The sequence below is a fragment of the Bos mutus genome, chromosome 3 (genome assembly GCF_027580195.1).
Source record: "Bos mutus isolate GX-2022 chromosome 3, NWIPB_WYAK_1.1, whole genome shotgun sequence".
Taxonomy (NCBI): domain Eukaryota; kingdom Metazoa; phylum Chordata; class Mammalia; order Artiodactyla; family Bovidae; genus Bos; species Bos mutus.
In genome coordinates, this window is record NC_091619.1 from 50,680,500 (window position 1) to 50,688,813 (window position 8,314).

Consider the following 8,314-nt stretch of genomic DNA (forward strand, 5'->3'; position numbering starts at 1 on the left):
GGTCTTGGAGTCAGTGCTCCCACTCCAAAGGCTCAGGGTTTGATCTTTCCCTAGGATGCCCTCCAACACTGTGCTGATCTCTGGACCTGCCATGGGGCAGCTCAGATTCTAATCTCATCCTACTCCTGTGTGTTCTTGCCTCCAAAGTCCACAGCTATCAGGGCTAGTGTGTTTTCTTTTGTGGGAGCTCTCAATGTCCTTTTATATATTCCATAGACACAGAGTCTGCCTAGTTGATCATGTGGATTTAATCTGCAGCTTGTACAACTGGTGGGAAGGTTTTGGGTCTTCTTCCTTAGCCACACTGCCCCTGGGTTTCAATTGTGGTTTTATTTCCACTTCTGCATGTGGGCTGTCCACTGGGGTTTAGCTCCTGAGGCTGCCCTGAAGGGCTTGGGTTTGCCCTTGTGAGGGCCAGGTGTGGTGGTGGTGCAGCTGCTTCGGTCACAGGGTTTCTGGCAGCACCAGGTATTCAGGGGGGTTGGCGGCTAGGATAGTAGGAAATATAGTGCTCTAGAAGGGTATGGCAACCAGTATTGGCCAATATGCTCCAGTATTCTTGACTGGAGAACCCCCTTTCTGACAGAGAAGCCTGGCAGGCCACACTCTACAGGGTCACAAAGAGTTGGACAGGACCGAAGTGACCCCGCATGCATAAACACAAGACTTTTTTTTTTTTGCCTGTGGCAGCTCTGCCCCAATGAGAGATGAGTGTGAAGGTGGTGCAGCTGCTTGGCTTGTGGGGACCCTGGTGGCGCCAAGTGTGCAGGGACACATACTGCCTTCGTGGCAGGAGTTACAGCCCTATCAGAGTCTTTTTTCGAGCCTCTTGTAGCTGGCAATCAGAAGGCCTCTTTGGCCAGTCTTTCCCTGTAGCTCTGCTGGTTCAGACACTTAGAGGGATCCCTTGCCTGGGGTCCTTCTCTGTTGTTTTATGCATCAGGCACATAGAGAGGCCGCCCTGACTTGGGTCCTACTCTGTAGATTGGCACATCAGACATTAAAGGGGCACCCTGGGTGGTGTCCTACTCTGTAGTTCATTGCATCAGGCATTTGATAGGCCAGCTGCACTATTGTTCAGCTGCTGATGCTGGCCTGTGGAGAGAGAGAGACTATGGTGATGACTCCACCCCTTACACATGACTCAGCAGTATTGCCTTGCTTCCATGGTTGCCTGGCTTTCCTCCATGGGGATTTCCCACCATGATCTCCTCCCTCACATCCCCTCAGTCTGTCTCTCCACAGTCAACAGCAGCCCTTGCCCTGGGATTGCTCCACAATCGCTAACCTCCAGCTCCCAGCCACTGCCCCTTCCAGGAGACCTGCGTTCCTGCCTGGCATATGTATGGCTGTGGCAAGGATTGTCTGATTCTCATTCCATTTATCCTGCCACAGATCGGCTGTTTCACTCTCAGCCTTAAATGTTTCTTCTCTGATTCAGACAATCACCCCACTGTGAGGATCGGACCCCTGCTTCAGTTCCCCCACCTGCCGAGGGCCGGTCCAGTCCTACTAACACTTCTGTTTTTCCCCCCTGGTTCCTTTGTCCTACCGAGTTTTCCGTGGTTCTATATATTCTTTTCCACTGGTCAAGTACTCCTGTCCTCTCCCAGCTGGTGTTCTGCATGCACTTCTGTGTCTGAAGGTGTATTCCTGATGTATCTGTGGAGAGAGATGTACTCCACGTCCACCTACTCCTCCGCCATCTTGTTCTCCCCTGGAAGATATTTTTTAAATGTTACTCAAAGAACACAAAATAGGAGAAACAGATGGGGAAAAAATATCAATATTGGACTTTACCCAAATTTAAAGTGCTTTCTCTTCAAAAGGGATTGTTAAGAAAATAAAAAGGCAAGTCATAGAGAAGTATTTATAAATCATGTTATACATAAAGAATTTCTACACTGGTGTCTTAGTCTACTTGACTACCATAACAAAACTTCATAGACTGGGTGGCTTAAACACAAAACTTTATTTTCTCACTACACTAGACGCTAGAAGTCTAAGGTTAACGTGCCAGCATATTGAGTTTTGGTGAGAAATCTCTTCCTGGCTTGCAGAGGGCTCCCTTCTCACCATGTCCTCACACGGCAGATAAAAAGAGAACCAGCTCTCTGGTATATTTTTATAAGGGGACTAATCCCATCACAAGGGCCCCATCTTCATGGCTTCATCTAAACCTAACAACCTCCCAAAGGCCCCACGTCCAAGTACCATCACACTGGGGGTTTGGTTGTCAATATATGAACTGGTGTGGAGGGGGATACAGTTAGTCCACATCAAGTAGGAAAACAAACAATCCAATTAAAAATGGGGAGACATGGTATCTCATTGCAATTTCAATTTGCATGCAGAACTACCAGTGATTTTGAGAATATATTCTAGTGTTCACTCAACATTCCTATTTTCTTTTCTGATGCTTTTAATGGAATATGTTGCTTTTGTTTTTGTTATTGATGTATAGATGCTCTTTATATCTTTGGATGCTAATTCTTGTTATTTATACACCTTGAAAATATCTTCTCCTATTATACAGTTTGTCTCTTCAGCTGTATAATACTTTTGGTGAAATATAGTCCTTAATATAATCCAACATATTAATGTTTTTCTTTATGATTTCCCATTCTTATATTTATAATTTTAAATTCTCTAGTCCAATGATGTAAGATATTAATCTAAGATTTTTCTTAAGAATTAAAATATTATATTTCATATTTAAACCATAAAAAATGGGGAGAAAGATTTGGACAGTCACCCCACCAAGAAGATAATACAGATGGCAAATGAGTGCATGAAAATATGTTCTACATCATTAGATACAGGAAATGCACACTAAAACCAGGATAAAACACAGCTACACACTCACTAGAATGGCTATAATAAAGAAGATAGATAATATCAAGTTTGGGAAGGATGTTGAAAGACTGGAATCCTCATACATTCCTTGTGGGAATGTAAAATGGCAGAGCCAATTTGGAAAACAATTTGGCACTTGTTTTAAAAATTAAGCAACAATTTACCATACGGACCAGCAATTGCAATTCTAGATATTTACAAAGAGAAATGAAAGAATATGTCCATCCAAAGACTGGTACATGAATTGTCATTGTAGCATTATTTACAATGGCCAAAAAAGTAGAAACAATTAAATGTCCATGAACTTGTGAATGGATAAACAAATTGTTCAGTTCAGTTCAGTTGCTCAGTTGTGTCCGACTCTTTGCAACCCCATGAATCGCAGCACGACAGGCCTCCCTGTCCATCACCAATTCCCAGAGTTCACTCAAACTCACGTGCATCAAGTAGGTGATGCCATCCAGCCATCTCATCCTCTGTCGTCCCCTTCTCCTCCTGCCCCCAATCCCTCCCAGCATCAGAGTCTTTTCCAATGAGTCAACTCTTTGCATGAGGTAGCCAAAGTATTGGAGTTTCAGCTTCAATACCAGTCCTTCCAAGGAACACCCAGGACTGATTTCCTTTAGGATGGACTGGTTGGATCTCCTTGCAGTCCAAGGACTCTCAAAAGTCTCCAACACCACAGTTCAAAAGCATCAATTCTTCGGCACTCAGCCTTCTTCACAGTCCAGCTCTCACATCCATACTGACCACTGGAAAAACCATAGCCTTCACTAGACAGACCTTTGTTGGTAAAGTAATATCTCTGCTTTTTAATATGCTATCTAGGTTGGTCATAACTTTCCTTCCAAGGAATAAGCGTCTTTTAATTTCGTGGTTGCAATCATCATCTGCAGTGATTTTGGAGCCCAAAAAAATAAAGTCTGACACTGCTTCCACTGTTTCCCCATCTATTTCCCATGAAGTGATGGGACCGGATGCCATGATCTTCATTTTCTGAATGTTGAGCTTTAAGCCAACTTTTTCACTCTCCTCTTTCACTTTCATCAAGAGGCTTTTGAGTTCCTCTTCACCTTCTGCCATAAGGGTGGTGTCATCCGCATATCTGAGATTATTGATATTTCTCCCAGCAATCTTGATTCCAGCTTGTGCTTCTTCCAGCCCAGAGTTTCTCATGATGTACTCTGCATAGAAGTTAAATAAGCAGGGTGACAGTATATAGCCTTGACAGACTCCTTTTCCTATTTGGAACCAGTCTGTTGTTACATGTCCAGTTCTAACTATTGCTTCCTGACCTGCATACAGGTTTCTCAAGAGGCAGTTCAGGTGATCTGGTATTCCCATCTCCTTCAGAATTTTCCACAGTTAATTGTGATCCACACAGTCAAAGGCTTTGGCATAGTCAATAAAGCAAAAATAGATGTTTTTCTGGAATTCTCTTGCTTTTTCCATGATCCAGCAGATGTTGGCAATTTGATCTCTGGTTCCTCTGCCTTTTCTAAAACCAGCTTGAACATCTGGAAGTTCATGGTTCACGTATTGCTGAAGCCTGGCTTGGAGAATTTTGAGCATTACTTTACTAGCGTGTGAGATGAGTGCAATTGTGCAGTAGTTTGAGCATTCTTTAGCATTGCATTTCTTAGGGATTGGAATGAAAACTGACCTTTTCCAGTTCTGTGGCCACTGCTGAGTTTTCCAAATTTGCTGGCATATTGAGTGCAGCACTTTCACAATATCATCTTTCAGGATTTGGAATAGCTCAACTGGAATTCCATCACCTCCACTAGCTTTGTTCATAGTGATGCTTTCTAAGGCCCACTTGACTTCACATTCCAGGATGTCTGGCTCTAGGTCAGTGACCACACCATCGTGATTATCTGGGTCGTGAAGCTCTTTTTGTATAGTTCTTCTGTGTATTGTTGCCACCTCTTCTCAATATCTTCTGCTTCTGTTAGGTCCATACAAATTGTAGTATATTCCTATATTGGAGTACTATTTAGCAATAAGGAATAAGTTACTCATAAATGCAAAAACAGGACCAAACATCAAAGGCATTGTGTATGTGAAAGAAATCAAACACAATTGACAACGTATGTATAATTCCAATTATATGAAATTGTGGAAAGGGAAAACCTGATCGAAAGCTGTTGGTAGGAACTAGAGAGTGGGAACTAAGTATTAACTGCAAAGGGGCACAAAGAAACTTTGGGTAGTGATGAAACTCTTCTTTACCATGATTGTGGTAATTACAGGACTGTGTGTATGTGTGTTAGTAGCTCAGTCATGTCCAACTCTTGGCAACCCTATGGACTATAACCCACCAGGCTCCTCTGTCCATGGGATTCTCCAAGAAAGAATACTGGAGTGGGTTGCCATTCCCTCCTCTAGGGGATCTTCCCAAACCAGGAATCGAATTCATGTCTCCAGCATTACAGGTGTATTCTTTACCATCTGAGCCATCAGGGAAGCCACCAGAGAAGCCACCATGGAAGTGCCTATTACACATATACTGTGAGAAGTTATCAAATCACACAGTTAAAACTGGTCAATTTTATTATATTTAAATTATACATCAATACATCTGACAGAAGAAGAAGGTGAGGTGGGTGGGGAGGAAGTAAATGAGGAGGAGGATGGCAGTAACACCACTGCCCACTGTTACTACCATCACCAAGTAGGAATGATACTATATATGAGTTCAAGACTTTCTATAGTGCTATAGTAATCAAGATGAATGGTACTGGTGAACAGATCGACCTAGAGATCAATGAACCAGAGTGCCTGGCTACGAGGAGCTCATTACCACCATACCTACAGGGGCTGGGGATACATGCTAAAGACCACTGAGCACACTTCATTTCTTTTCTCTCTGTTAAGTGGGGAATGAGGAACCTAATCCTTATACGACTAACAGAATAAAGATCAACAAATTGGAGAAGGACATGGCAACCCACTCCAGTATTCTTGCCTGGAGAATTCCATGGACAGAGGAGCCTGGTGTGCTATGGTCCATGGGGTTGCAATTAGTCAGACACGACAGAGCTACTAACACACACACCCATACACAGTCTTAACTGGAAGGATACACAGATGATAGTGACTATCCAGTTTACCATATGGGAATCCTGCCCATTTTAGAGCTGTTAGGGTATAAGTGTACAATGTGGAGAGCCTTCCTGAGAATGGAAATTTAATTCACAGGATGCAGAGCTAAGACTACAGGGAGGGACAGAACCTCCTGCGTGATATTGGGCTCCTGGATCTAGCTATACCTGAAGCCAACGTCTCCTTGGACTGCTTAATTATTTGAACTAATAAATTCCCACTTGCGTATAAGCAAATTTGAGTTGGGTTTCTCTTCCTTGTAAAGAAAGAGTCCTGAGTGAGACACACGTGTACTCTGGAGTGACACTAGTGAAGCACTGACTTACGCACATATTAACTGGGAGCCCTAGGGCAGATCTTTTAAAGCTCTGGGCCCAGGATTGTGACCTCTAAGTAGAAGAAGTTGGAACAGGACAGGAGTTTCTCAGAAGACTTGCACAAAGCTAAGGCACTACAGTGACTTCAGTGGGAATGAGGAAAAGGCACAATAAAGGACCCCAGCTTCTGCCTCAACTCAACTAAATTTCTTTTCAATGTTGAAATCACATAGAGTTTGATTTGAAAAAACTTCATTTTAAAAAAATGCAAAACTTTGTAATCTAGTCTAGTTCCAAAAATTCCAACATTGTCTGTTGATTTCTGACAGGTAGTGAAGCACAGGGCCTTGCGTTAGTTTTTCAGGCTCCTGGAGTCTGAGTCCAGTTTTACCTCTTACTAACTGTGTGACCTTGAACAAGCTTCTCTGTGGCTTGGTTTCTTCATCAGTAAAACACAAGCAATAATAGTACCTGCTCCAAAGTATTGTTGTAAGGGTTAATTGACAAAATACGAAAAACCCTTCCATCTATGTCTGGCACCTGGCACATGCCCAATAACTGCCAATGACTGTTAGCAACAGTGATGACAATGACGATGATGACAGGCCTGGGGGATCACAGTGAATCTGGTTTGGCTTCATCAGCTCACCAAGAAGTAAGCTGGAAAAAGGAGACAAAAATCAGGTCACCAATTTATTCCCTGTAACTGTGTCAGTAGGTTGGGGGTAGTGAAAGATTTGGCCTCTGTTCTGCTTTATTTTTAATGTAATCATCTTTTCAGCTAATGACTTGTCAAATAATAATTGTGTTCGTGGTTTAAATAAAATTTTTCCATACTATGTTAATAGCATATATACATTTATGAATTAAGAAAATTAATAAAAACAGAAATATTAACGCATTGGTAAACCTAACCACCAAAGACAAATGCTATTAACGTTTGATTATTGCGTATTTGATTTGGAGTATTTTCTTCCAGGTTTTCTTTTGTCATTTAAAAATGTATATAAATACATATGGAAAACTTTATATATATATTGTGATGTGTGTGTCCTTTTCTCAAATAAGGTTATATTATGAGTAATTTTTCATGAATTAAATATCTTTTGAAAACATTTTTTCTTTTAATAATTCATCATTTGGCTCTATTATAATTTATTTGCTAAGTTCCCTATAATTGAATCTTTCAATAGTTTTACTTTGAATCTAATATAAATCAGATCAGATCAGATCAGTCACTCAGTCGTGTCCGACTCTTTGCAACCCCATGAATCACAGCACGCCAGGCCTCCCTGTCCATCACCAACTCCCGGAGTTCACTGAGACTCACGACATCGAGTCAGTGATGCCATCCAGCCATCTCATCCTCTGTCGGTCCCCTTCTCCTCCTGCCCCCAATCCTTCCCAGCATCAGAGTCTTTTCCAATGAGTCAACTCTTCTCATGAGGTGGCCAAAGTACTGGAGTTTCAGCTTTAGCATCATTCCTTCCAAAGAAATCCCAGGGCTGATCTCCTTCAGAATGGATTGGTTGGATCTCCTTGCAGTCCAAGGGACTCTCAAGAGTCTTCTCCAACACCACAGTTCAAAAGCATAAATTCTTCGGCGCTCAGCCTTCTTCACAGTCCAACTCTCACATCCATACCTGACCACAGGAAAAATCATAGCCTTGACTAGATGGACCTTTGTTGGCAAAGTAATGTCTCTGCTTTTGAAAATGCTATCTAGGTTGGTCATAACTTTCCTTCCAAGGAGTAAGTGTCTTATAATTTCATGGCTGCAGTCACCATCTGTAGTGATTTTGGATCCCAGAAAAATAAAGTCTGACACTGTTTCCACTGTTGCCCCATCTATTTCCCATGAAGTGGTGGGACCGGATGCCATGATCTTCGTTTTCTGAATGTTGAGCTTTAAGCCAACTTTTTCACTCTCCACTTTCACTTTCATCAAGATGCTTTTTAGTTCCTCTTCACTTTCATGCTGTGATAAACATACCTGACTGGGATACTATTCCCAGAGGTGGAATTTCTGAGTCAAA